The sequence below is a fragment of the Pinus tabuliformis genome, chromosome 1_2 (genome assembly GCF_031772625.1).
Source record: "Pinus tabuliformis cultivar Carrire ecotype Pingquan chromosome 1_2, CPIR1, whole genome shotgun sequence".
Classification (NCBI taxonomy): domain Eukaryota; kingdom Viridiplantae; phylum Streptophyta; class Pinopsida; order Pinales; family Pinaceae; genus Pinus; species Pinus tabuliformis.
In genome coordinates, this window is record NC_142298.1 from 618,625,592 (window position 1) to 618,633,802 (window position 8,211).

Here is an 8,211-nt window from a genome sequence, read left to right on the forward strand (position 1 = left end):
ATGGGGAACAACCAAAGGTTTTCGCAATGAAGAGTCCTTGAAATCCAAATCCTAGCAGAGCGGAGCAATTTGTGCTGATGTGCAAGAGTCATGTTCGGGAAGGCAAACATTTCAGTAATTTTCCTATAATCTCCAATTAGCGGCCACCATAATTTATGACCAATAGTGTAAATGCTTCCATGTCAAATCAAATATACGTTATTAAATTTTTTAATCCGTCAATAGTGATGTTTCAGAAGTTTTCCTAACTTAAAAATAGAAAAACATTTAAGAAACCAAAAACCTCTCTGTCACAAGTCAAATTCCAGGTCAGATTCTATGTTTAACACAGCGCGGCCTATCGAACCGGAATTTTGAGAGTTTATGGCATACTTTAAGTAGTCGAAAAATAAGTTAATTGGCTTTTAAAATAATGGATTTTATTAGTGAGATTTTGATAAAATCTGATAAATATTTTTTGAAAATCCCAAATCTATATTTTATATTTTTGATAATGTTAAATTTATTTTTATTATAAAAATAATATTCACATTCTCACTATAAAAAAAAATTAAAAAAATTATACAAATTACTTTACTCATCAATTTTTTTGCGGGGTAATTTTGTATTACTCTCTTAGTTACTAGATAAATAATGGACATGTAAAATCAAAAATAAGAAACTACTGCAAACAATAAACATGTAAAATCAAAAGTAATAGACATGTAAAATCAAAAATAAGAAACTCCGGCCAAACTTAACCAAAAAAAATTTACTCACCAATTTACTCAGTAGATAGACAACTTCCTTTAAAAAGCCGTGGTAGATTCTATGCGTAAACCAGCGCAACCTATCATATTAGGGTTTTAAATTGAGACCAAAGATTGCTTTTCAGGATTGAAAGGTTTCTAGAAGATTGGACGATTGGCCCAATGCTACCTACTATACTAGGGCTTTGCAAGAACCCGCAAGACTCACAGTGAGTCACGGTAACTTAAATGAGCAACAGATTACACCCGGAAAGGAAACAAAGTAAAATCCCTGATCACTTAGCCGGATTTGTTTTCTTATATTATCTGAGTGTGATATTTGATGTTAAACTGTCTAATAAAATATATATGATCACGAATCCCTTATGAAACCTGTTTTTATGAACATGTTATACGTAACATCGTCCTTTGATTCTAGAATATAAAAGTGAGACCACTTGCCGGAATAGTGACCTGGTTCTGATTGCAGACAAATGAATCATCTATAGATTGTTTTGCTTGAAGACACTGAAGGGTGAAGAAGTTCTGTCTTCCTGCAACCGAAGATTATGGCGACGGAACAAATAGAGATGTCAAGTCTGGAAGAACGAGAAGAAGAAAAAGAAAAGATGGAAGAAGGGATAGCATATTTTCGTAACCCTCATGATCGTGCGGAAAGTAACACCGACATGAACACGGCTGTTCGTCCAAATGATACAGACATTCCAATATGGAGACTTTTTAAATATGCTGACACATTTGATATATGGCTTATGGCAATCGGTACTGCAGGGACCTTTGCAGATGGAATGACTAGGCCTGTAATGATGCTTACACTAAGCGGTTTGATAGACACATTTGGAAAGTTTGCTTCCACATCCACCAGAGATTCCCGTCAGGTAATAATCACTTTTTTGACAGCAAAACTTGGCACAATACCTACCTCGCATATTGATGTGTGTGTTGCTGTTGGTAAATGCGCAGTATACTCTACGTTTGCTGTATTTATCAATCGGTGTCTTTTTTGCTGCCTTTCTAGGTGGGTATAACCTCTTCCCGTCACTCACACCTTGTCCACAGTGTTTACAAAAAGGCTTTTGGATGAGCTTATCTGTGAGTAATGTTTTGCTCTGCTTTGTTTGATCAGAGGCGTTCTGTTGGGCAAGAACCGGCGAAAGGCAGGCATCTCGGATGCGTATAAAATATTTGAAAGCCGTACTAAGGCAGGACGAGGGATTCTTCGACACCCAAGGCACCACCACATCAGAAGTGGTTACCAGCGTTACTAATGATACTCTCGTTATTCAGGACGTTTTCGCTGAAAAGGTATGATCTTATTTACTCCATCATCTCCTCTAATTTATCGATGTTCAGAGTGCCGACACATTGAATTTTCTAATTCTAATGTTAATTGTCTATGTTCAGCTGCCCCACTTCCTCATGAATACATCTTTATTCTTCGGCAGTTATTTTGTGGCATTCTACTTGACATGGAGACTGGCAATAGTGTCATTTCCTTTCGGGATCTTGCTGATCATTCCCGGGGTAATGTATGGAAGAAATCTGGTGGGGACTTTTCGCAAGTTGAATGAAGCCTGTAATATAGCCGGCAATATTGCAGAGCAAGCTCTTTCATCGATTAGAACAGTCTTCGCTTTTGTTGGAGAAGAAAGGACAATGACCAAGTTCTCGGATGCGCTTCATGTAACTGTAAAACTTGGGCTTAGGCAAGGTTTTGTCAAAGGCTTGGCAGTCGGAAGCGGAGGAGTGAACTTCTGCATCTGGTCGTTCAACGCTTGGTACGGTAGCACATTGGTTGTGTCTCATGGTGCAAGCGGAGGAAAGATTTTCGCGACAACTGCTTGCTTACTTATCGGAGGCTCGTAAGCTCTCTTCTTCTCCTTTTCTCGCTTTCTCAATTGTTTTTATAATTGATCGTAGAATGGCATGTTTACCTCATTTTTGGAAGTTTGAACAAAATTTCTGGAATCACCGCTGCAATATACCTCATTTTCGGGAGTTCGATCAAAATTTCTGGTGTCACTGATGTGTATGCAGAACTATAGCGACTGCGCTTCCCGATATCAAATACTTCTCAGAAGCACGTGTTGCTGGAAAACGCATCTTTGATATGATCGATAGAAAACCAAATATTGATTGGGAAGATAAAAAGGGCGAAATACTTCAAGAGGTCAACGGTAAAATTGAATTTAGAAATGTGGAGTTTTCATATCCATCTCGACCAGAGTCCAAGATATTTCACAATTTCTGTCTCACTATTCCATCAAGCAAGACCGTTGCATTGGTAGGAGAAAGCGGATCAGGCAAATCTACGGTTGTGGCGTTGATAGAGAGGTTCTACGATCCGCTCGCTGGAGAGATATTGCTGGATGGAGTGAACACTAAAACGCTACAATTGAAATGGTTCCGTTCCCAGATTGGACTAGTAAGTCAAGAACCTGCACTCTTTGCTACATCAATCAAGGAGAACATTCTATTCGGGAAGGAGGGAGCTACCATGGATCAGGTTATTACTGCCGCTGTATCTTCCAATGCACACAATTTCATCAGTCAACTACCAGATGGTTATGACACACAGGTAAAATTTATCTTTTCTTTCTCACTCTCCATTTCTGGAAAGTGCAGTCGGTTTCAATTTCCTTTCGTTTGTGCAATACAGGTGGGTGAGCGCGGAGTCCAGATGTCCGGAGGGCAAAAGCAACGTATAGCTATTGCAAGAGCTCTGATCAAAGATCCTCGTCTGCTTCTTCTGGACGAGGCCACCAGTGCTCTAGATGCAGAGTCGGAGAAGATTGTTCAAGATGCTTTAGAGCACGCATCAGTCGGACGCACAACTATTGTAGTCGCTCATCGCCTCTCCACCATCCGCAACGCCGACATGATCGCGGTGGTTCAAAATGGTCATGTGATCGAAACAGGTACACATGAAGATCTGATCTATAAACCCAACGGCGCATATGCTACTTTGGTGCAGCTGCAACAGGCCGCGGCCGATAACCCAGATGAGCGATTCGAAGGCCCCACTATACTAAACCAGTTTTTGAGAGCAAGTAGCTCTAGCATCTATAGTAGATCGAGTTCGAATTCGATCAAGTCCGTATCAGTGCAGCGAGAACTGGTAGATGAACATAAGCTTCCGTCCGTCCCTTCATTCCGTCGACTCTTTCTTTTAAATGCTCCGGAATGGAAGCATGCTCTATTAGGCTGTGCAGGAGCCTTAGTTTTTGGAGCAGTTCAACCTGTCTATACCTTTTTCCTTGGGGAAGTTGTATCTGTATTTTTTCTCCACGACCATGGCCAAATCAAATCCAAAGTCAAAGTATACTCCTCCATTTTTGTGGCCTTGGGAGTAATATCGCTCTTAGTGAGCGTGTTGCAGCATTACAATTTTGCAGCTATGGGGGAATATCTTACAAAAAGAATTCGAGAGGGGATGCTGTCCAAAATCTTTACATTCGAGGTTGGATGGTTCGACAAGGACGAGAATTCTAGCGGAGCTATTTGCTCCAGACTGGCAAAGGAGGCTAATGTGGCAAGTACCTGACCTAAATGTTTTAATATTTCTCATAGTGTTCGGAATTGTGTTACAGTTTTCTAATGATTAGAATGTTCTATTTGTTTTAAAGGTGAGATCCCTGGTTGGAGATCGTATATCGTTACTTGTACAAACTTCGTCCGCTGTGACAGTAGCCTTCTCGATGGGTTTGATTTTAGCATGGCGTCTTGCACTTGTAATAATCGCAGTGCAACCCGTCATAGTATTATGTTTCTACACTAAAAGGGTTCTGCTTAAGGCCATGTCCAAAAAGGCTCTCAAAGCTCAAGGTAAAGGCAGCCAACTCGCAGCAGAAGCTGTTGCTAACCATCGTACTATTAGTGCCCTCTCTTCACAGGAGAAGATTCTCCGTCTCTTCGAAAAGACTCAAGAAGGCCCTCGGAGAGAGAGTATCAAACAATCTTTGTTTGCAGGATGTGCCCTCGGAGCATCGCAATGCATCACTATAGGCAATGTGGCTCTCGACTTTTGGTATGGGGGACACCTTGTATCGAAAGGGAAAATCACCCCCAAAGCTCTTTTCCAAGTTTTCTTCATTCTCATGACCACTGGAAGAGTGATAGCAGAAGCAGGAAGTATGAGCAGTGACATCGCTAAAGGCTCCGATGCAGTCAAATCCGTCTTTGGCATTCTCGACAGAGAGAGTCAGATAAACCCTGACGACGAAAGGGGTGAGAAAACGGATAATATAGAAGGAAGCGTGAATATGAGAAACGTGGACTTTGCTTACCCATCTCGTCCCGATGTTGTGATCTTGAAGAACTTCTGCTTAAGCATAAAAGCTGGCAAAAGCATGGCCCTTGTAGGACAAAGCGGGTCTGGAAAATCGACCATCATTGGATTAATTGAAAGATTTTATGACCCCCTAAAAGGATCGGTGAAAATCGATGGGAGTGACATCAGGATTCAGGAGGTTCAATTTGAAGAGTCTGAGGAGTAACATAGGTCTGGTAGGTCAAGAGCCCACTCTGTTTGGAGGAAGCATTCGAGAAAACATTCTCTACGGAAAAGAGAAAGCAAGCGAGGTGGAGATGATCGAAGCTGCAAAGGCTGCACATGCTCATGACTTCATCAGGTAACTACTGCGGTTGAAACAGACTATTTATGCAATAACATATATTCAATCGGATGTAATTGAAACAGATTGCTTCTGCAATAAATTAAAACACGCTAGATCAGTGCAGTGAATATAACTTGGATTTGTGTAGCTCTTTGGAGGAGGGATACGAAACAAATTGCGGAGACAGAGGAGTGCAACTATCGGGAGGCCAAAAGCAGCGGATTGCGATAGCCAGGGCGATTATAAAGAATCCGAGCATATTACTGCTGGACGAGGCAACGAGTGCGTTGGACAGCCAGTCGGAGAAGATCGTTCAAGAGGCGCTGGAGAGCATAATGGTGGGAAGAACGAGTATTGTGATAGCTCATCGACTGACTACCATTCAGAAAGCAGATTCCATTGCTGTCATCCAAGATGGGAAAGTCGTTGAGAAGGGAAATCATTTGTACCTGATGAGCAAAGGAGAGGGCAATCCATATTACTCTCTCGTCAATATGCAGCTTCGCCATCACTAGATTCATGTCACCCATGGGAAAAAGTACTCTCTGTTCCACGTCCTGAGCCTTTCTTTGTGCTTTCAGCCAAATTCTAAATTTGGAATCTCCTGTTCCTTTCGTTTTTGTGCGTTTAATCGCTTTTCCGTAAATGTCGAGGCCAAATAATAAATTGACTGATGTCATCCATGCACCTGTTTCTGTTAGAAAGCCCAGTAAAGTAATTTGGAGAAGGATCATGTGGCTTATGATATAATCAGTTAGTCCAAAATAATAAGGATTTCTTCATAATTAAATTATAAATATAAATGTTAGAAATTGGATATGCATGGTCCAATATAAATTTGATGTATTTTAAACATTAGCTCTGTATATTTCCATATTACAATAGATCAATATTGGACTTTCTTTGTCTTTGAACCGCTCAAACCAAGACTTTGATATACAATACAAACGTATAACTATTTTTATAAGGTTTTAATTTCTTATCAGGTTAAAAAATATTAAATATTTTTAAAAGCCATTCGTCCTTCTGTCCTTCATTGCGGTCAGTTTTTACATCATTAAGATCGCTTATTTCCATTTCCTGCCAGATGGACATAGGAGTTCGGCTTATGATATAGAAAATTGAGATAGCCTCTTCGTTTTGACTTATCGAGACAGCCTCTTTGTTGTGACTTGAAAGTGCGTTGATACTATAGACATTAACAATTTGGTTGGTACAACTAATATGATAGGCTAGGATTGTGTTTCCAATTTTAATCGAGTTAGGTCAGATGATCTGAAAATGAGGTTTTTAGACTTTTGTTTAACTTACAAGAACCTTTCTCACTTTCAAAGCTTTAAAATTTTCCTAAGTTTATTTGATTAACCAATGCGGAATTCAGAAATGCTTGAAAATATAGGTGTATGCTTGTGTTTGTGTTCAACTGATTACTTGTTTTAAAATCTATTGTTTTGTTGTAAGTGGATGTGCTTAAACTGATATATAAATGCATATAACAGTAAATAAAACAACAGAGACAATGCAGCAATAAACAATCACATAGAAACAACAATTTAATTTGGAGTTCACCCACAACTCTTGGGCTACGTCTCCGTGAACTCTAGTCAACTCAACTAGACTCTCTGAGATTATGGTATTAGTCTTTTTTACAAGATCATGGGCCGAGACCTGCTGTTCTACATAAAAACAGTGGATTCAGACACCATTTAATCCCTTGACTTTTGAAGCTCTGGCTCTTAGCTCTTGGCTCTTGGCTTTGGCTCTTTGGCTCTTGATTCTGCCTTTTGGCTCTGACTCTGGTTCGGGCTCTTGCCTCTGACTCTGGCTCTTCGCTTTGGCTCTGGCTCTCTGGCTTTCTGCTTTGGCTTCTTTCTGCTTTCTACAACCTTCACGCTCTTTGGCTTTTCACTTGAAACTTCAAGTGACCCTAAAGGCTCCCTCAGCTGCTCTTTTTCTTCTGCGCTGCCTCTTTGTCTTCTACACTGCCTCTTTGGCTTCTGCTTCACAGCAAAACCCCAACGACAACCTTCAACAGCAACAGTTACTCGGCCTCCGTCAACAACTCAGCAGCCCATAGTCTTTGACATTCATGGCTTAAAAGCCAAATCAGCACTGTCTGTTGGTTTTCCCTTTCGGGCTCTTTGTCTTCTTGCCACAGTCCATTCAAATCCCGTCTCTGGGCATTAGCAATCATTGCTAAACGCCCTCAAGGATGAATGCCACCTATTTGGTAAGGGAAGGAGCAATTGGCTCTTTGAATCCTTAAAAAATGGTCGCTCTGTGTTTCCACAGAGAACGCTGCAATACATGGAAAAATCTGCAAAAACACTATTCGCAAGACTTGAAACATTCATAACTGTGCTTTACAGCGCCATCGGGTCCGCTTGGGAATCGCTATCGCATATCGCAATTGGCCTGCTCCATGGTTTCCCCTTTGTATTTTAAAATACATTGAAACGGTGAAAATAATGCAAACATGGCTTTGGCGGATTTCAAATGTTATACATTTTCATTCCCGAACCCTTTTGGGTCCGGTTTACATCGCATCGCGCTTCCCTTCGCTTTTCGTTTATTAAACAAAATATGTGAAAATGCATGTAAAACTGCCTTTTCAACGGACTTCAAAATATATCAAATGTCATTTACTGCCCCGTCGGGTCCGACCATCGCATCGGGAAAATAGATATATATATATATATATAGATATAGATATATATAGATATAGATATAGATATAGATATAGATATAGATATAGATATATATATATATATATATATATATATATATATATATATATATATATCGGCCCCGCTCCACTGTAATGTGCCGACGCGATATTGTGATGC

General features: G+C 40.3%; 1 pseudogene; it reads left to right on the forward strand.

Annotated features, from left to right (window-relative positions):
- The first annotated feature begins 1,297 nt into the window (after window positions 1-1,297).
- Window positions 1,298-5,971, forward strand: LOC149207152 (ABC transporter B family member 15-like; annotated as a pseudogene).
- The last annotated feature ends 2,240 nt before the right edge of the window (window positions 5,972-8,211 follow it).